Source organism: Phallusia mammillata, chromosome 3 (genome assembly GCF_965637545.1).
Source record: "Phallusia mammillata chromosome 3, kaPhaMamm4.hap1.1, whole genome shotgun sequence".
In the NCBI taxonomy this organism is placed as follows: Eukaryota; Metazoa; Chordata; class Ascidiacea; order Phlebobranchia; family Ascidiidae; genus Phallusia; species Phallusia mammillata.
The window spans coordinates 24,586,845-24,608,062 of NC_137254.1; the positions used below are offsets into that span (position 1 = coordinate 24,586,845).

Genomic DNA, 21,218 nt, shown 5'->3' on the forward strand with positions numbered 1-21,218 from the left:
ATAAAGGCAGCCACTTGGCCGACCCTTGACATTTTCCACTTTCACCGCGCGTGGGGCAAAGATTCAAAAACAAAGCAACGCGTCTTTTATCTCTGATCGCCCACGAAGTCTTCCGCCAAAATGCTACAAACTGAAATACTCGAAAAATATATTTCTGCAACAAATATTTTGAGTTTAAATTGAGTATGAGAAAAATTTATCGTAGAATATATTTGCATGTTAAACATAAAAGAATTAATGTAATAGCCTTATTAAATCACTAAAATAACACAATAATTGTGAACGCTAATTTTGATATGTACCTGAAAATGATTGTCCATGATTTTCTTTTTGTCAATGATATTTGTGTGTGTGTGTCCACTGACAGCAAAATATTGCATTATTCAGTCTTTATCTAGGCAACATTTTTTTTCATCTTACAAAGTCGCTCAAAGCTGGACAGAGTATTTTTTTCAATATTCCGTAGGAAGAATGTACAGTAAACCTTAAAGAAATGTTAAAAGTTAAAACGAAAATAAAACTGTCAAAAAACCTTAAAACAAGTATGATGTCAGCTCCATTTGAAGTCGACCGAAGAAGGTGGTCCCACTTTCTGGCACTAACGACTTGTATGCACAGGGATTACAAAACAGACAAAGTCCTTGGGGTCGGGAGGCAATTTATCGTTGTGCAAATATCACTTTGACAGGTGTGGACGCGCTTGGCAAAGAATATGAAGCGAAAGGCACCCGTCGCTGGTCAGAAAAGGAATTCCGAGGGCTTAACAAATGTGTAAAGCGGATCTTCTCCGTTGAGGCTGTTACACGCTTCAGCTGCAATAAATGTTTGATTTGTTAAAAGCTTGCAATATTGGTACAAAGTGAAGCTGGGTGTATTTACGAGTGCTACTGTCAACTAAGTAGGTGACGAGAGACGTTGCATTTCCGGATTCATTAAAATTGGACGTCCACCCCAAAATTTGTAAATCATGTTTTTCAACTCGTTGCTATCAAAGAAATGTTCAGACGATGACGTTGATATTTTAAAAAATTTCAAGGCACAAATTCGCTTCTTTAAAGATCTGGGTGTCAATGGTTCCATCTTTGGAGATGAACCAATAACAAGTTAAGAAAACTTTACATACTACGGTTCCTTTCGACCTGTTATGCGTGTATTTTACAATCCTAACTGCCTGATTAATCACATCTTAGTTCGTCACTGTTCAGGTGCATTTTGAGGGACATTGTATAGTTAAGCGAAACTACTAAATCATAGTTTTGTTGCTTCAATCTTGAAAACGCCACGGTTTGAAAGAGTAGAATGGTCTTAGGTTAACCCAATGTCGACCATAACCTTTAGGGGAGTCGGGACCGGATAAAGACAAGACGTTAAGGATAAGAGAATTACGCTTGTCTACATAGCATCGCGTTACCGCTTGCAAGCGAACCCTGCATAAGAGTCACGTGCGCTCAGTACATAATCTCCTAAATGATTCGCCCGTGTCAAGAAAGGGTAAGGGTTAAAATAAATGCTAGTACGTCGGTGAATATATGTGGCAGGAAAAATAGTTTTCAGAAGAATACAATCACTATCATACAGTTTCCTGTAATGTGAAAGTAGAACAACTTGTTTTATGCTTGTTATACTTATAGATGCACTCGTCCAAGGCCGTTTTTTTGAAACGCTTTGGAGTAAACATAAAAAGTAATTAACAAAAACAAAGATAGTCACAAAACATCAGGCTAACAGGATGTTTAACAATGATTTATTTCAGTGTGTGGATTAAGGTATATTCACAAGCAAACAAGTCTTGGCCAAAAATAGCTTTTCTCTTTGTATTCAGTGTTGTGTATGCAAAGGTCATGCGCTTATGTTTACGGTCATTTCGCCTCATCCCTTCTACTTTTCCGCTGCGACCGCGGAATGCAAGTTTCTGGCATCGGGCCCGAACCCGGTTACCACACGGATAACCCTACATGACTGAGGTGGACTGCAAAACCAACAACCAAACGAAAATGAAAGCGAACACGCAACACGCGGCTCCAGCACCGGACATACATCAACATGCCGCGAGGGGCAGGGTGACATCCTAGGCCCTAAGAGGCTCCTAAGCATGATAAAACGGTGTCGGGGGCCCGTGGACTAGTCCCCATTAGCCCAGTGGATTTCAGGGACCCTCGACTGTCAATGGGAGGATACACGTTGAAATTCGGCACGGGAGATAACCCTTGTGACTTTGAACTCAGTATTCTTTGGTATCGTAGCTCAAACGGGCTTTCATAGACACATCCACCGTATAAGGACGAATACCAAAGCCCAATATCACGGGATGCCACACCTGGGCGTTTTAACCGCGTCCGATCTACGCTGGTGGTAAATACGGCGCTGAGTGAAGCCAATGTCGCGTGGGCAACTTGTATCGGATTACGTGAGGCCTGAGAACATGACTGTTGAAAGATGTTTGTTGTCGGATGTCACGTAAAAGTGTGCCCTGGCGCATTCCTTCGGATCAAAGCCACTTGATAGCGCACTTGCGAGCGGTTTAAGAGCGATCAATCATTGCATGCGGGTCAATATAATAGAATCGCTCGTCATGTTTAAATTTTCTTAAACAACTATGCAAATGTGCATAACCTGGTCTTGATATTAGTTTGTGTATAAACCAAGCGAATAAAAAAATAATTCATAGCAAATCCTTTATCAATGCTAAAGTTTTTCAGTTCTAAAGATTCTAGCTCACAAATGCCAGTACGCCACGTGGTCAAGTTCGTTACGCGATTACATGTACCAGTCACAAAAGTAAACTTTTATTAGATCCGATTTACAAAAAAAACATTAAAAACCACAGCGATTTTAATTGTCCAGTGTCTATAACATACGACCAAGCTTGTGAGTAAAGAACGGTGGGAAAATGAGATAGCAGGAAGTTCCATGTGTCAGTCAGGCGGCCTGTTGGCGACTGACCCCGTGGCAAAAGCTTGACCTTGTTCACTTTTCAAGGTCAGTTTACTGAGCACGCCATGGGACAGTCTATTCTCGTCGCAAGAATTGACATCAGAGACGTTTACAGTGGACACCAAAAACTTCACATAGTATCAAATCATGTCTTGATGCTGACGAAAGCACATTATTAGGACTGTAATTAGTTTTTTGCAAACAGCTTATTTAATAAACAAACAAACAAAACCCCTTTTAATAAATGCGTTTATTAAGTTTTGTTTGTAACTTTTCAAGTTAAACTGTATTTGATCCCAATATGAGTTGTCAATGTATGCAGTTACATTGATCGGGTAAATGTGCTCGGTATACTCTAGTTACTCACGACACAACATGCTAAGGTTAACAGGCGCTGTCATTAAGATAGCGGTCCCATAAAGTCAAAAGAAAATGTCACCAGTGACAAATTACCTGATCTCGTAAGTGACCGAAAGTATGTGTTTTCAACGAGGCCCCATCTCACGTTAAGCGGCGATTCGAGGGCTCTATCCCCGCGTGTTCTTGACCCCGCAGTTGACAGGCGGAGTCTATGCAAACAAGCCGAATCTAGCGATGCTACCGACTCGCCGCGCGGCAAAGACCCCTTCACTTGATCCATGACCGCTAACGTTGGGTTGAATGTCTGGACAGTGAAGGGCTACACGACACAGCTGGCATTTGGTTACAAAGACATCGTTTAACCCTGTCGCGGCCGTCTCGCTCCTGCTTGTTTGACATAGCCCTGTATACACACAGCTTAGGGCCTGAACACACGCGCGGCGGACTGACCTATTGTCCCTTGTACTTCGGCCATGGTGGAGGTCAACAGTGCTTCTGCTGGACATTAGTGGACACTACGCTTCGCACGGATTGGAATTCATAGCCACGATCACCGTGTCTTCATGGTCATGACATCATCGAATATTGCGCGTGTCGGTGGGTGGCGCTTGCGTTGTCGTAACTGAAAAGAGCAATACAAAATAACCTAATGCAACAAACTTTATTCAGTTTTGTATTAAAGATAGTTATATCGCTAAAATATTGCAGTTTTGTTTGTGCCGTGCATTACTCCTTTGTGCGGAGTACTAGCAGGTTCAAAGGTGGTTAGTTACTAGAAACTGTAGTAATGAAGTATGGCACAAACCCGGAACATAACAAAAAATTTAGATGTTTTAAAAAACGTTTAACCCCCGCCCTCTTTTCGTTGCTTCCTTGGGTTCCCGCAAATCGATCTTGATGCAGTTGATTATAAATTGCCAGAAAATGTTTAAAAGAAAATGTGTGGCAACCATGTACTGTACCATAGCCTCCATGAACGCTTCTTGCACATAGCGAAAAAAATGTAAAATGTAACATAGCGTTTGCACTTCATGCATACCGGATTTTCAGATCGCGCTAAAGCCGGCGCCATCGTTTAGGTTAGAGCCGAGTTTTACACACATATTCTTATGTTAATGGTCTCCATAATACAGTGGTGGCCCGCCGAACACCTTGCCTGGTTTTTTTTCCAAGCACCATATTTACCACTGTGAACATATATAAACCTTTTATCAAATACAAGTGTAAACAAGATGGTGTTATTTATTGTTATGCTACTACAATATATATTTTAATAAAGATGGCAACCAGTTACAACAAAAAAACTCCAATGGCAAGACAGTTGCAAATTTGGCCCTCTGGTAAAAAAGTTTGGCCATCCCTGCCATAATACATACTGTACAATGAGGCATACTTCGTGTGGGATCCAAAATAAGTTGCTGGTTTCAGTAAAATGGCGGACAAGTGTACGAGCCTTTTCCTTATTTCAAAGTCATGAATGATTTCTAAAGTATGCTTTTGTAATTTAAATGCTTTAAATGGTATACAACCTCGACATGATTGTAACACATTTGTGTAACATGCTAAATATAAAACCAATTTAAAAGATAAAAAGATAATTATTTATTCTATGTAACGATATGTGCTTTTTGGACAAAACATAACGTATAGGGTGGGTACAAATTTTAGAACCGACAAATACAAGGTTGAAATTGAAAGAAATGACACCGTTTCGTTTACTATTTTATGCGAAGTTCCGCCACCTATCTCGAACAGTGATTCACGACAACCTTATTGTCAGAGCTCCTAAAGCATTTTCGACTTTACCCAACCCTGAACGGAGGGTTGTCGCGTGCGTCTCACCCCAGTGTAGGTGGTCTCTCGCTTCGGCACTCGAAAGTAGGTTTCGCTCGGAGGAATGCATCGGAAATGACAGGGGCGCAATGAGGGGCACGAGACAACGGCGCGCTTGTCGCCTAAACCGGGCTTAGGGTTTGTGGCTTACTGGGTGAAATAGTCTAATAAAAATTCCAAATCCTTCAAGCGTGGCGTAAAATGTGAAGTCGCCGAGACGCTAATTAAGCTGCTTTGGTCGTCCATCGCTTTTTACTAACATAAAGAGGGGGGGTCAAAAAGGCGCTTTACTTTGCTGTAGGCATTATTCTACACATATTAGTATTATTTGATCAAAGTTAATGCAAAAGTTAATAATAAATGAGAATGAAAAACGATTTCCAATAAATACATATTTCGCCTAACTGGTATCTTCAGTTTTCAGCTTATCAAAGTCAATAATAATAAGTTTGCTAATAACACAGTGTTGTTTGTCGCGTGAACAATTCCATACTGCATCCCTTTGAGTATTTAACACAGTACAAATAAAAAGTTTTAGTTGTAACCGTAGTAAAATTTGACAAATTATGGAATTTTAATTGTTGAAACATATTACCCAGTTTTGTTGTTTTAAGCGACTGGGACAATTTCAGCCAATATTTTATAAAGCTGATTTAAAAGGGTAGTTCTACAACAAAAAAAGCCAATTGAATGGATTACACAGCCCAAACATAGCATTCAGATCATTATCCATGCTAAGCTACCAAGTGCACGCGAAGGAAATATCAATTGGCGAGATAAAACATTAACATCGAAAACAGACGTCAAGAATATATGGGTGGTGTTCGAAATCGATGTTCTGATGTCCCGAAAGTTATTCTTCCAGTCACAGGCCGCCTACTTTCGATTGACACCCGTTGTAATTACAAAGCAACTTAACCCTTCCTGTAGAAAACGGGAATTCGGCGGATATATCCGATCGCGTGACTAAATCGCTGTTTTGAACGTAAAACATAGGCGTATGACATCTTTAGCGTGTCATGGCCAGGTTCTCTGACATTTGGGATCTTCAGTTGAAAAGAAAAGCTGGATCATAGGCCAAAAAAATTCAACGCCCACTTTAAAACGCAGTTATTACTTTATCAGCTAAAATGATTAAGGTTGTGCTTGGCAAGGATCGGCAATACACTGGTTTGGAAAGAAAGGAGTCTTTTTCATTTCCCAGAAAATGATTAAGATGTAACTAACTTAACCTTTGTTAAACAGTACTATAACATGTAGTATGCAAAAAATATATGTGCTCAGCAAAAATCGGACCAAAACCTTAATAATAAAATAATAAACAAACTATTTTCAATTAAACCATGCGTTTCTTGGTACAATTGAGCAAACGTTAGTGCGTATGTAAGTTGTTGCTTGAGTTTCCAGACGTAAACATTCTCTCGAAAGTTAGTAAGTTGTTCTATGAACGTTGTTTAGCATAGGAGATGTCCGAATCAGATTTTGTGCGATTTGTTTTCGCATTCCGTTGGGAGTACGTTAGCTTACTCCCGATCTTTGTCGCTTTACCCGATCTGCTCCACAAAGTATTACCAGGAAAACGCTGCTCTTGCTGATTTGCGCAATTACCATGACTGACATACTGAGATATACGCGGTCTTATGGTCAGCGTCCCTCCCTATTGTAGGATTTGGTCAATAATAACAACTGTACATATGAAATAAGAGGAGATCATGAAACATTATTACTTTAGTCCAATAAATACCCACATAGACATCAAGCTACCTGTAAAATGAACTCGGAAAAAGGCTGCTTATTTTATTCAGATTAAAAGAATATGCTTAGGTTGTCGCTAATTACAAGAACGATTATTTTACTTCATCAGTTACTATAACTGATAAAAAGTATATACAGTGCCGGATAAAGGGTCTGCTGGCCTGTAGGCACATTTTATAAGTGGCCCGAAAATCAGTGCAAACTGAAAAATTAGAATTATCAGTGTTGCCAAAGCATTGTCACAAAAATCGTTGTTGCAACTATAACACAGGGTACCGTGACTTGGTCGTATGTCTAACTAAATAACAACTTTGCGCGTTTTTGCGATTGAAAACGCGTTAACTAGTGTTTGGGGGTCAATCTTACGGAGTAGATCGCTTTCAATACACAAAATAATTGTTTTGAAAACATGACTAAATTTCTACGGCCTGGATTTTTGACTGGCCCGTAGGCACGTGCCTACTTTGCCTAATGGTTAATCCAGCACTGAGTATACATCGTGGCAAAAGAACAGCCGTACGCATGACTATTACCGTTAGTTTGTTCAAACAAAAAGTTGTCGGATCATTGAATCATTGAAATGTGCTATTAGTGATGCTGAATTTTAATGGTAAAATGATTATCAGCAAACATATTTTTGGCATGTTCATTGGTTTAAAAGATGCCAATCAATACTCATATTTTTAGCTATAACATATGCTCCCCTCTATCGAATTAAAATCAGTATCGTCTTCAATTGCGTCTGGTGCATCATGCTGTCCATAAATACTAGCGTTTCGTTTTGTATCACAAGATTAATAAATATAACTTTCAGTTTTTTGCGTTTTAATCTTGAAAGGAACCAAAACAAGTTTTCTACTAAAAGAAACCCGCATTAAACGAAACCGGAAAATGATAAATATTGCACTAACGTCCAATAAATTCAGGGAGGTATTATTTTCCATCAGTCACGCGCCGCGCCATCGCAAATCATCAACCTACAAGCACCGAGGACGATGGACGAATACGTGCCTTTTGCCTGTCCAACCCCTCAGCCAAGGCACAGGCAACCTGCAATGTGCGAAGCGGCGCTGATGGAAGAAGATCTCAAATGGCGCATGGCCTTTATTTTTGATATTTGGCATCCGGCGGGCCGCTCATGTCAATCGACAAGCTCGCTGCGCCCTGATACCCCTTTGGCCTATAGCGGTCAACACTAAAAACTATAGGGCTCGTAGTGAATTGATCGGGTCACTGTGTTTCACTTATGTATTACGTCATATTGATGATGGAAGAGTCATGAAGTGCGATCACGTGACCGTGACATGGGGTATTGTGGAAGGTCTATTGATGTCGTTGCTGGCAAACGCTACCCAGGGTTTTGTGCAAGCTTTTTTCGCTGCTTTCCACGCATCGAATACTTTCCAACTTACCGCCAGCTTAGCCCGACGGCCGAGGCCACGTTCGTGAGAGCAAGGTACCGTTCGCGATTAGAAAAACGGTTGACGGCAAATACGAGAGACAGTGTACTCGCTACAAGCTTCAGTATGAGATACAAGCGTCTGCCTGAATGCTTTGTTTGCTTACGATGATCCGAATTGTCACAGGTGTGTAGTAGCAATATCGGTTTGTTTATGTGAATAGCAACGACGCCTTGACTAATTCTTGTTAGACAATAAGAGTTTAGGGTCGCGCGGCGTGACCAATAATTGGGGTTCACTTGTCGAAACTCGACGTGATCTAATCCTCTGCAAACATCGCCGCCTGCGCTTTATTGAACCCCGAGCGCCTGAGACAGTTAAGCTAGCAATTCGATGATCAGTTAGTAAGCAAAGCTGTGACCATGTTGTCGTTTACATTTTGGTGCAAAAAAATAAGAAGGTATTGTTTGTCGGCAGATATTTTTGGTTTGAAAGATACAGCAATGCGGTGCGAGGACACATTGCACAGGATAGGTTCTGGTTCATTTGCACCTGATAGCCAAGATTACATGAGAGATATATTGATAATGACTAATTTATTTAGCAGACAAGCTTCAGGGGAAATTTGCTCCCAAAATCACGTTTGTACAGTTAAATTCTTGTCGATTAGGTCGAGTTGTTTTTTTGATAAATGCATTTAAACACAGCTTCAACAGTGCGGCGTATTTTCTTTCAAATACATATTAATATTATCTATATGTTAAGTGTTTACGGGAGTGCGCATTATCAGCAATTAAACTGATGGCTGTCAGCCATTTTTCTATTTTTTCCCCGACTCGACAGAAGTTAGCATTGTGACCACGGATGGCTGCCATATGAAGTCCCTGTCAGGCAATCCATACCACCAAAGCTATTTATACTCATGTGAAAACATTTGTAACAATACGCTTTGCAAAGCAAAAAAAAACTGGCTGCTTCTTAACTATTCCGCTATGTAACCATAACTATTCACATAAAGTGTTTTAAAAGTCGAAAACTCTGTTAAATCTAAATAAATAAAACTTTTGCCGGATTAATATCTTTTTGGGCGCAAAAAATCATTGAAAAATCGGGAATGATTGTTTGCCGTTTTGTCTGTCGCCGCCATATTGTTTGCACGGTATAAAAAAATTCTGACATTGCTGATTTCGTGTGCAGTGCTTGAACACCCCGTTTGTTACAAAGCGAACTGATTTATTCATAAGCTAATATCACAGATGTGCAATTTGTACCCAAATTTTTGAACAAGCTTAGGGCATAATTTAAGAAAAACAGCGGCATTGAAAATGGTTTGCGATTGGTGGTTTGCACGAAATATTTTCAAGGTGAGTGTTGAAACTGGTTCGTGCAATGGTTATTAGATTTGAACAGTGGTTCAGGTATCTGTCAAACCGGGTTTGTTTAATTTAAACGTTTTTGTGCTCTCAAAACTGTGGTTGTGACAATTCATTTAAGTACGACTCTTTTAAGACAATCCATATTCCATCTAAACGAATGTAAATTACAGGCGTACTAAAAAGCAAAACTTAACCAAGTTTATAGTACGCCAGGCCTACATCGACGCTTCAGTGCTGATCCCAGTATGAATATGTTTAACCCAGTTTAAGTTGATTTAGTGATGTTTTTGCCTTACTAGGTAAAAAATAATGCAGGCATTCGCCGGTGCCAAAAAATGTTGTTTTACAAATTCTCTTTAGCAGCAGAAGGGTCGAAACGCAAGTCACCCAGTAAAGACTGGTTAAGTTCTCCCAATGACAGCAGAATCTTGATAAATTGGCAGGAGACGAATTGGTGAGAACAACAAGTGACGTAAAACGCAATAACCTCCCTTTTAAGCCTTCTACTAACGGTAAAAACAAACATGGAGAAATGGACAAAATTGTAACTGGGTTTAACCTGGCGTTTTGCTTCATTAAGGAAACTTTTCATGCTAGAAGTGGGAAGAGGGGCGTAACGTTCAAAAATTCAAGGTAAATAGTAATGTTAAGGTAAAAGAAACTGACGAAAAATAAAGTTTTGGTGGTGAGTCGTTTTATGGTTGATTGTAAAAAGTTCTACACTGTTTAACGAGAACTTTTTTTAATGTTCAATTTTAGAAGAAACCCCAAATTACCCCTAAAAGTGATTTTAGATGATAAAAAACTAGCCCAACTAATATCATGGTCATTTTTGACAAACTTTATTGTTTTCACTGACGCTAATGGTGACAATTGTCGTTTTCCAATCAGTCATACCAGCGATTAAAAAGTTCGTGGCGTTTATGTATTAAATAGGTTATGAAATTCGTCACAAAACGAATCTCATTTAATAAATCATCTATAATAATGATTCGTTTGCTGGCGTTCTTTTAATAGTTTAAAATACCTGTAGCAAAAGCCAGCGATGACAAAAAATTAAATACATGCTTGTTGACTAAAAATATTTGACGCTAAGTTATAACCTTATACAAAACGCACTTATCGATAAAACAAATCTTATCAATGAAATAAAACAGCAATGTTGGCTACAAATCAGGCAGGTGCCCATTTGGCCTAGTATAAACCTTGTTTACAGTCGGAATTGCATCAAACAGCAAAGGTGACAGAGGTGGCGCGTTGTCCCCACAAGACCAATGGGCACGCTTCAAGTAGCGCCGAGAACTTGACCTTTTCAGGACGCTCGGCAGTTGGGGATACGCAACTCTCGCCCGGTTTTTCAGCTTGACACAATGAACGCTTTTGTTGATGCGCCAGTACCAGTTAGCACCTGTGTCGCAAAATGCCGCGCAAATTGTGTACAACCGCCAAGGACACCTGCTAGTCTTTGGGCCAATCTAAGGGCTTATACTCATTGCCCTCTTTGACTAGCGAGAGTGTGGTCAAAAAGTGGCGCGTTGTTTAGTGTTGGCGTGACAGCTTAACGTAAACACATCCACATGGACCCCAGTTAGACCAACCCCCGCGTCTTTGGATTCCAGTTCACTGGGGGCATATCGAAGCATTGCTGGCCTTATTTCCGATGATTCGTCAAGTCGCATATGAAAAGATATATGGAGGCGGCGCGAATCTGTTGATGTGAAATCGACTACTTAAAAGCCCCAATCATTTTCAAGTGCAGCTAAGCGTCAGTTCGTGGCTCTAAAGAGCAGCATCGTCGTCACGCCTTGGCAGCAAACGGAATTCTATCGGGCACAAACGGTGATTTGATAATACGATGACTTTGGTCATTTTAAACTACTGCGCAGTATATACAATACACCACATCGCATCGCATCTGACCAAAAAATGTTGAGACGACAACCGTTCAACCGTCTGTATCATTAGGTGATATAGCTACAGGAAAAACAGAAAAAAAATATTGGCGCCATTTTTTTACCAGTTTTGACACTCGTACTGCTTAAACGAGTTTCAAAACTTAAAACTCATCGAACTAAAACCGGAATGCTTAAATTCCGAAAATAGCCGTATACCGCATCGCATCGCTGCAATTAAACACATATATTTTGTCCAAGCAATAAGTGTGTGTATGTTTTCAAAAAGTGTTAAGTAATGGCTTCGCTTTGTCCCTTTGTGCAAAAGACACGGGACTGAAAAGACAAATATTGAAATTAAATTAAGTTTCATTGTGAAGCAGGGCGTAAAACGTTGGTCGATGAAACGTGCCCTAAAGTACTTTCCAAAAATTACCCAAGATAACTCAATTGATATTTTGATGTGGAAATCTAGTATTTAGGTTTTAGTGTATAAATTTGTAAATCAGTTTTAAAAAACGCATGGGATAAAATTTATTGAATTCGGAATTTTTAAGTGCGACTCTTGGTACATACTTTTCATCCACAGACAATTTTAGTTCATACATAACTTACTTATTTTTAAAAAAAATTCAAAATAGTTTCGTGGACCCAAACAATACAGTATACCAAGTCCAATGTCTAACAATACCTCTAACAACCTAATGACAGTAAGACTTAACGGCAAATTAACCGCACCCATGGGTTGTTATAGGCGTCTGTCAACGAATTCATTGTATGTCAGATCTAGAACTCACAACGCCACTTTCAGACAGAATCGCAATCAAAAGCTGTTTATAAACGCTCCAATTCAATACACGTGTTGGAGCGCGCCATTTTCAAAACAAGCCCGCCAGTGCTTTTGCGTGGAATTACCGCGAAATAACTGTTGGCGAGTTTGTTCATATTTTAACGGCCGCAACAAATGCTCACACATTATTGGGCCCACATTACCTTTATTATAACCACCAAAAAAATTTGGAAAGATTTTTAAGTCCCCCAAAAAGTTTTAATCATAACTAGTCGGGGAACCTGTTTCATTCTAATTCCACATTCGCTTTAGCATTGGCCACCAATTTGTACCAAAAATAAATCCAAAATGTCAAAAAGAAAAGCAATAAATTTATCACCTTTTTTAAGAGCGGTATATTAATTTTCGTAAATAAAAGGAACAGAAGGAAAAAATTCTTAAACTCTGCCTTTGTTTAGGTGTATTTGTTTAAACACCAAGAGACACTCCCGACTATACCAAGCGCGAAAAAAACGACTGTAGCTCGTGCGAGGTTTCCGCAATATGGGGCTGGGTAAAAATGGGGGTAGCTCACCCACTTGGACCCCCGCATTAAGCCACGGATTTGCGACACGGACGCTCCTCGCGCTTGCGACGCGAAGGCCATGCCCCGGACTTTCATCTTCACGCGGCATGGTGACAAGAAACGCACACAAACAAAAATAAATAGCGCGGCGGCCTTCGGCGGAACTGCGCTGCCTCAATTTTAGTGAATTCCTTGCCATGGAAGAGCCATCTGTTTGTACTCGAGTTGCCATCGAGCGTTACCCTAATTAAACGTCGTCACGGTGCTATGGCGGCGCTTTGGCCACTGCTAACGCCACGCCAATTCAATTACTGCTTTTGAATTCGCCGTTGGGATCGTTTTAGGAGCGTTTGCAGATCACGAGCGATTTATGGTTTGCAGAAACGCGTGAAGCGAGCAACTAAGATTAGATTATGATCCACCCAAATGCTTTTACCCCAAAGTTAAAATAGCTAGTCTTGTATACACAGTGTTGCCTAAAACAATCGCCGGCAAAGCGCTAAGCACAATTGAACATGTTTAACATGCAACAAAACAAATGTGTGGAATAGATTGTGCAGCATACTTTGAGTTTGTATACACAATTAAGACCCATTTTTACTCATTGGTGTTTATATGTTTAACACGTAAAACATAAAATACGCGTGGCGCAAAATGGATCTCAACCGACCAATAATTTTTTGCCCGTCAAAAAACCATGGAATAAGTGATGGAGCGACCAACGGTAGCGTATTAATTGACGATTGCTCCAACAACGGCGGCGTGGTTTGACCTTTTCATTTCGCGTAGGTGAACCAAGGGTTTGATCCCACGACTTCTAGCGCAGCCACGATTAACGGTACGTGACAAGCTCTTCGAGGCAGCATCGACTTCTCGACGCTCGCTTATTCGCGATCACAAAGCGTGGCGGGGTAAAAATCTGCGATGACTGAAAGCGTTAACGCCACTCGTCCTAAAAGTAACTGCGTTGATTGCGATGATATCTTATTACCGGGCTGCGCGTGGGGTCCCAAGTCGGAACAGGAGAACGTTGTAGTCGCTCAAATCCTGCGTAAACATTTGTTTTTGGCAAGTCGCTGTCAGCGGCGTTGGAACAATGTCACGGACCGCGACATCGCGACCATCCGTTTATATATATATGTCAACGACAACCTTAAAACGTTGCACGCTGAGAGACGCATTTGCCAAGCGTATTTCGTTTTAAAATCTGAGCACAGTGCAAAATACTGTTGACGTCATGTGGTAAACTCAGCACAGATAAAGTTTATTTATTCATAGCAATTTGAGGTCGAATTTTGTTGAGGTGATGTAAAAAGTAGAGATGTAGTTAATTTATATTTGCAATTTTGTGCTTCAAATCAGTGCCAAAATGTGAGGAACGTTTTCAGATTTGAAAAAATCGCTTTATCAATACATTAAATCACGTTAGCGAACACTTTTTCTGATGAAGAAGAAATTCGTATTTTGCGCAATGTGCTGTTGGTCGCTCATAGCAAAATGGCAACATTTTTACGTCGGCAGAAGAACCCCGCGCAGCGCCTTGCCTAGGCGTCGGTGTTAAATCATAAGCCAGATCAGGCAAAATTCGACGGGGCAATTCCGCTAATTCGTCAACTATTCACTATTTCCCCATTTAAGATTGACAAGCAAAAAGTGGCGTTTATCTCGCCAGGACGGGCGCGGTAGATTCTCGGCTCATATTCGCACGGTCTTGGTGACCGCGAAACTATGGTTCCCGAGTCGTGCACCAATTAAAGCCTCGACATATGGCCGCATCGAGGCACAGTCTTTCGCTCATTAGATAACATGAAGTGAAAAAGTATAAGCGCCTCGACCGCCAGTTGAACCTTCCACTGCGACCAAACCTCCTTTTTGGAGGAAGAGTTGCACATACACCAGCAACAAAATGTGTTTACGTGTTATTTCTGTCCGACATTTAGGTACTTTTGCACTTAGATCAGATGTATTGCCGAAATAATAACAAATCGACCGTGCTATATCGAAGGCAGTAACGCATTCGGGTTAACTGGCAATGCCGCATCTATAACTTAACCGAAATCAATAAAACGCTTGCCTTGGACAGCTTTACAAAATACAAGTGAGTCCAGAAAAAATGGTAGTCGCGTGATTATGATTGACAGAAAATTTGAGACCGGTATGGAATCAACACAGTTGAAGCTCCCTCGACTACCTGGGTGAGTCTGATGTACATTAAAAACTCGAGTCATATTCGCGAATGTCAGCTTCGGCCGTTGAAAAACCGCAATCGATTCGGTGCCAAAAAACCCATTGCCGAAACTTAATGCGTATCCGGTCCTGGAAAAAACGTTTCCGCGAGCTAGAACGAATAGAACGCATGTTTCAAACCGGTTTGAAATTTCGGAAGTATAAGTCAAAGCATAAACGTTCTGTCGTGTGGCGTCATTCGGCGCATACGCGTGCCTAGTAATCCTTAGCCTGCAAACTATCGACTAATCGGATTTTAAACCCCGGAGTTGGGTCGCCACACACCCACACAGAGTTTATTTGTTTAGCCGTTTGAATGGGGCGATTGGAAGAGCAGCGTTTCCATTTGCGAACCGGGGGTCGGCCACTCGTGTGTATTCCTTTGCCAAGTTAGTAATCATGCGCTCGAACGCCACCCCTGTTCTCGAAGTGCCTTGTCGAGTTAACACACACACAAACGCGGATTCTAGCGTGAACGACAGCGCGACCAGGCACCGACAATCCCCGTTGCCGTACTCCGTGACCCGGGACCCTTTAATTCGGTCCCAGAAGCGGGCAACTTTAAAAGCAACGCCACAATATTTCGCGCTTGAATCGTACACAAAAACGTCGCGAGTCGGTACGTTGTTTCTGATGGACGACGGTGAGCAGGGAGATGAATTAATCGCAGTGAGGACGGTGGTGTCTTTGAAAGGCACGCGATGCTGGGTGGGCAGCCCTGATATTTTTGCAGTGGTCATGTGGCTGATAGTAATAACCAAGTGCAGTTGATATGATATTTGCAAAGTGTTCTGGTAGCTGGACAGATGTTAGGTTTTGTTGGTATGTCTTGTATTTAGTGACTACCTGTAGTTTAAATTATACCATAGCTATTGAATGTTGTAATATTGATGTTTATTGCTATTCTATTCTGTTGTCAATGAATATTATAAAAAATGAAAATGATCATATCCTATAAATAATACGTAACTACTATGTCCAACAACACATTAAACTACATAAAATGCTTAACTTGAGCAAAAAGTAATAATCGTTACAATAAAACTTTAAAATAAGTTAAAAGTATATACCATACAACAACTAAGAAGAGTGGTTCATATGCTTATGTAAAAATCGTTGATGAGTTGTGCATGTAAAAAACAAAACAACATGCAGGAGCTATCAAAAGAATCACATGTATGCAAGTGTAAATATATATGACAGAATATATCTATGACCCATTTTGCTGCTATATACAGTGAAACTTAACAGTTGTTATTATTTGCTACAACTTCCCTTATTATAATACACAGTTTTTAACACAATGTACCAGCAATCGACTAACTAAAGAAAAAATGTATTATCTTTAGTTGCTGAACAATAGATGTTTGTAAAAACTTACAACCTTTTGCAAGTAACATACTATATTGATTTCAGACAATCCGTTACCATACATGACTCATAATCTATTGTTATAATCTGTATATTGTTAACATTGCAATGGAATATGAACATCGACCTCCGATTCCAGGCCCAACAGATCCCTATCGACAAGCCTATAGTAAACTGCCTTACGATGAACGCAGTGCTTATGGTTCTGAGTATTTCGGCCATATTGGACAACACTACCACGCTATTGCAGAAAATCATAGCGTACCTGTTCACAACAGTCTTCCTTCAACCCTCAACCAAAGCCGAAACCGATCACCAAGCTACAACCATCAGTTTCAAATGATTGAAAGTCACAGCTATGAAAGTTATCCACATGTTGAAAGCAGAAATTACAACCCATCAACAGGCAGCTCTGCCTCAGAAATAGGTGAACACCATGGAACTTATCAGTGCCAACCTGCAGTGACTGCGCGCCAATCCAACTCGCGCCTATCAGCTGATTCCTGCGAATCGCCACATATTGCCACAAGCAACCACAACAACAACATAGAAATCAACAGTTGTAGCACAGTTTCGGTTGATAATTCACCAACTTCGGGGTATCAACAACCGGTTGGTCATTTAGGTACAATGTCACAGCGACAAGATGGTAATGATAATCCTTATATTATACGTAATGGCTACCATTCATCACCACCAAACCAAGCAAACCATACACATCAATTTGTCAACGGCATTGGTACTGTCAATGGAAAAGAATACGAAAATGTACAGACAAATGAACCAACGTTAACAGAAGACAGACAAAGTGCATTTAGTCATCCTTGTAAAGAACAAAGTAAGCCTTTGGCACTGGACGTTAAACCCAAACGCCCATTGGGACCGAATGAAGCCAGTAGCAAGGCAAATGGAAAAGTACCCATAGCCAAAAAATCTAAAGATCCAAAAACTGGAAAAACTGCTCCAACATTCAAGTCGGTTAAGCTCAATGAATCTACAGATTCATGTCCTAAAGGAAAACCTGTGTCTGAGGTAAACAAACAGACTGTAAACGCAAACAGTAATAATAACAGTAGCATAGTTTCAAAGCCGTGCAATAATACCACAATAAAGATTGCGGACAAGGAAGACAAAAATCGTACCCAGAAACCTCCTTACAGCTATGTTGCATTGATCGCGATGGCCATTCGGGATTCGCAAGACAAAAAGCTTACCTTGTCTGGAATTTATCAGTATATCGTTGAGAAGTTTCCGTTTTACGAGAAGAATCGGAAGGGCTGGCAAAACAGCATTAGGCACAATCTCAGTCTAAACGAGTGTTTCATTAAGGTTCCACGCGAGGGAGGCGGAGAGCGTAAGGGAAATTTTTGGATGCTTGACCCAAGTTGCGAAGACATGTTCGAAAATGGCAACTACAGACGGCGTCGGCGTATGAAAAGGCCGTACCGACCGACGCCAGGGTCCGCAAGCTCCCTCCTCGACCCTTCGCGCGCAATGCTGGGATTAGTTGATAGTGTGTATAATTCTTATCCTGGGTTCGGTGTTCATCACCACGCAAAATATCATCTTGGTCCATACAGTGCGTACAATGCAAATTGGCATACTGGCTCTGCTCATGGATCAACAGCTGTTGGAAGTTACACATCCTGCCAGAGTCCTGGCACTTTGGAAGCGCACAGGGCTCACCATCAAGGCTATTATACTGCAACCCCGGGAATGATCAGCACCGGTTACGGCAGTGCGATTAACGGAGCTCAGTCTGCACATCAGATCGGGCTAAATTCAAGACATTCGGCCGGACTTGGGTATCACTATTCCTCGCATGGGGGTTATGATTCGTCTGGAGTCGCGCAATGCGCTGTGCCTTGCTCCACAGCCGGGGGGCACATGGGATTTCACGGGGCTGCCATGCACCCGACGTATTAATTTTCATTCTTTTGTATTTTTTAATATTTGTACTTGATATTATTTGACGACCTTTTTACACAAAAGTGCGCCAGAGTATTTGTACCTTTTTGTAAAGGAGCACGGATTTTTACATAGGTGTTCGTATTTGTGGAACGCCTTTAGATATGATTATACTAATTAGTTTTTCGTGGTGACACACTTTGTATTCCTGAACGCTGGCTCTTTGCCATCATTCTTTTCACCGGCCTGTAATTTGCTACAGGTCAAGAGGGTAAAATTACGAAAAAAACGCTATTCCGAATTTTTTTTGTCTTGCCAGAACCACACACAAGCCTCTTTTAATTCAGCAGTGTTTTCCCAGTAGGGATCTGCTGTTCAAACAAACTTCAAGCCTTTGGCATCTACACCGTCCAACGTCGCCAAACTGGCAAGGCTATTTCCACGTTTACTCTTATCTTTGTATGCCCCCTTGGCCTTATTTCCGGGCTTTGCTTCACTCTTAGGCGATCCAACATTGACATTGGCATTGACCCGGCCTTCTGTTTTCTGCTTGTCCAAGTAAGACAGCTAAGCCGTTGTTGTTTTTCTTAATTCGGCGAAACAAGCGCGCTTTTAACAGAACTCCATCACCAGCACAGACATTTTGCAACTGTGTTCTTTTTTATTGTCAATAAAGCACTTGCTACAAATGTAGCTGTTGTCATGGCCCAGATCCAATGGTCGCTTTATCGCTCTCTTCACTGGTACTTCAAACGTTCAAGGTCATATTTGTCCTGATGCTCAAGGGCAAAACCTATGAGCCCTGTACCGGGCCGCAGGGAATGGACCTTTTGACCGTGCCTATATCCCGTATAAATAATGTTCCCGCCGCTAAAAGTTCCATTCGTTCACATGTGTCCAAAATACGTCTGCTGCTGTTGTATTTTTTCTTCTTTTCATAGTAGCTATTGTTACGTCTTGTTCCTTAATCATACCCGGTTTTAAGGTGAATTTATGTTCAAACGGTTAGACATTAGATTTGAAAGACACTGTATTCTTTCTTCTTTGTTATCGCTTCCCCGCAATAAGTATTTTAGATCACTAACCGATCGGCTGCTAACGAGGTCTAATAAAAGGATTTTGTTTTAGCACAACATGAAATGTCATTTTTTCTTTGCCAAACGTTTCTGTTTAAGTTCTCGTTGTCTTTTATGATGTTTTGTTTTGTCGCTTTTAGTCGGTCAAGTGCTGAGGCAGGACCCACACGTCTGTCGATAAATAAATGATGTTTACAGAAAATTTTGTCCACAAAAATAGAGAAGGAAATGTTTTCAATAAATCCTCAAACATGTTTGCATGATTTAAATTAGCCTGCCGTACCCGCTGAATATCAAGTAGTACATTTTTCAAGAAGTTATGCTTCATAACAAAGACAATTGGATTGACTGGAAACGTTGTATAACTATAGGCATAAAAGGGAAATTGAATTTTGATTTTGTCAAACAACTCTTACTAGATGAGCTTTATCCGTTTTTAATGAGCTTTGCCCTCTAGTCCATTATCCCTGCAAGGTCACCTAATTTCGGGTGCAAACCGGAACCTCTTGAGCAAGCAAAAGGTCGTGTTTAAAAAACACTGACCGCAAATTGGAGTTTGGCAAAAATGACTCATTTGCTGCGAAAATGACAACATCCACTCACACGATGGTTGAAACACAAGTGCCGGCAAAATTTGTCACTCATTTTGCTCAGGAACGGTCGATTGTGCAGATTAATGGATGTAGGAAGCATATTTAGCGGTCATGACAAAAACTAACCCTGTATAAGTTTTGTGAGCTTAGTCTTTGGGTTTCTAACCAGGCTAGCGTATAAACCTTTAATAATACGAGACCTTTTCCTATGAGGGTGCGACGATGCTAAACATTAGGTTTAGAAACAACACATTTCGGGAATAATAAAAATGGAGGCAAAACAATTGATGGAGACATGAAATCGGTTAAAATAGTGACTTATGCGTTTGATAACAGACCATCATCTTTAATTAAAAAAAAACACCAATGGTTAGGTCCATGATTGGCGCATAGCGTAACTCTTATTACCCAACTCCCATATTCGTACAAGAAGACTGACGTTTATGGATTTCGGTGTGGATTTTTGTGGGCAACTTAAGAGTCTCAGGGCTGCGCGCCCGTAGGTGTCAAACCGCGGGGTAGCTAGCGGTCAAGTGGCATTCTGTTGGCAAACACTGCAATCTGGTGTCACCCTACAGTCGCTGTAAAGTACAGAGAATTCTAGGCGGCCAGATCGCGCGTGTGGCCTTGTTAGTTGCGTCCCTGCGACAGGAAACGGAATGAAAGTAACATGAAACCGACCCCTTGCATTGCGGAACGTCTATTAGCTGCGGTTTTGAAAAGCTAGGTTTTTGGGAATCCAACTCTGCATTGTGGGCAAGTTATGCTATAAATAACACCTTGGTTAAGCGTTAAACGGTATAGTTTCAGATAATTTAGTAATAAATATACATTAGCATAAATTAAATAAGACAGAGTAAAATGCCTTGTGTGGACATATTTATGTTTCAGATTATCTGTGAAATTTCGTTGGCGTTTCGAAAGGGAACTTTTTTTAAAACGCACCCAAACTCCTAAGAAGCAAAGAATAAAATTAGCAGACGGAAAGCTGTTTTTTATGTGCTTAATCAATAAACCAGTTATACCTCAGAAAAACTAACATTTACCATAGTATGCCCTTGAAATGTTACTACCCAAAGTCATAGGACTTCAACAGGAGTCTACGCGACTACAGACTCACTACGCTTCCAATCAAACAA

General features: G+C 40.8%; 1 long non-coding RNA gene across 1 annotated transcript; it reads right to left on the reverse strand.

The window, feature by feature from the left end:
• Window positions 1–251: 251 nt before the first annotated feature.
• Window positions 252–3,670, reverse strand: LOC145220225 (uncharacterized). The gene is made up of 2 exons (XR_013858038.1): window positions 3,388–3,670; window positions 252–812 (listed from the first exon to the last, which is right to left on the reverse strand). It is a non-coding gene; the product is annotated as an uncharacterized LOC145220225 (long non-coding RNA).
• Window positions 3,671–21,218: the final 17,548 nt, after the last annotated feature.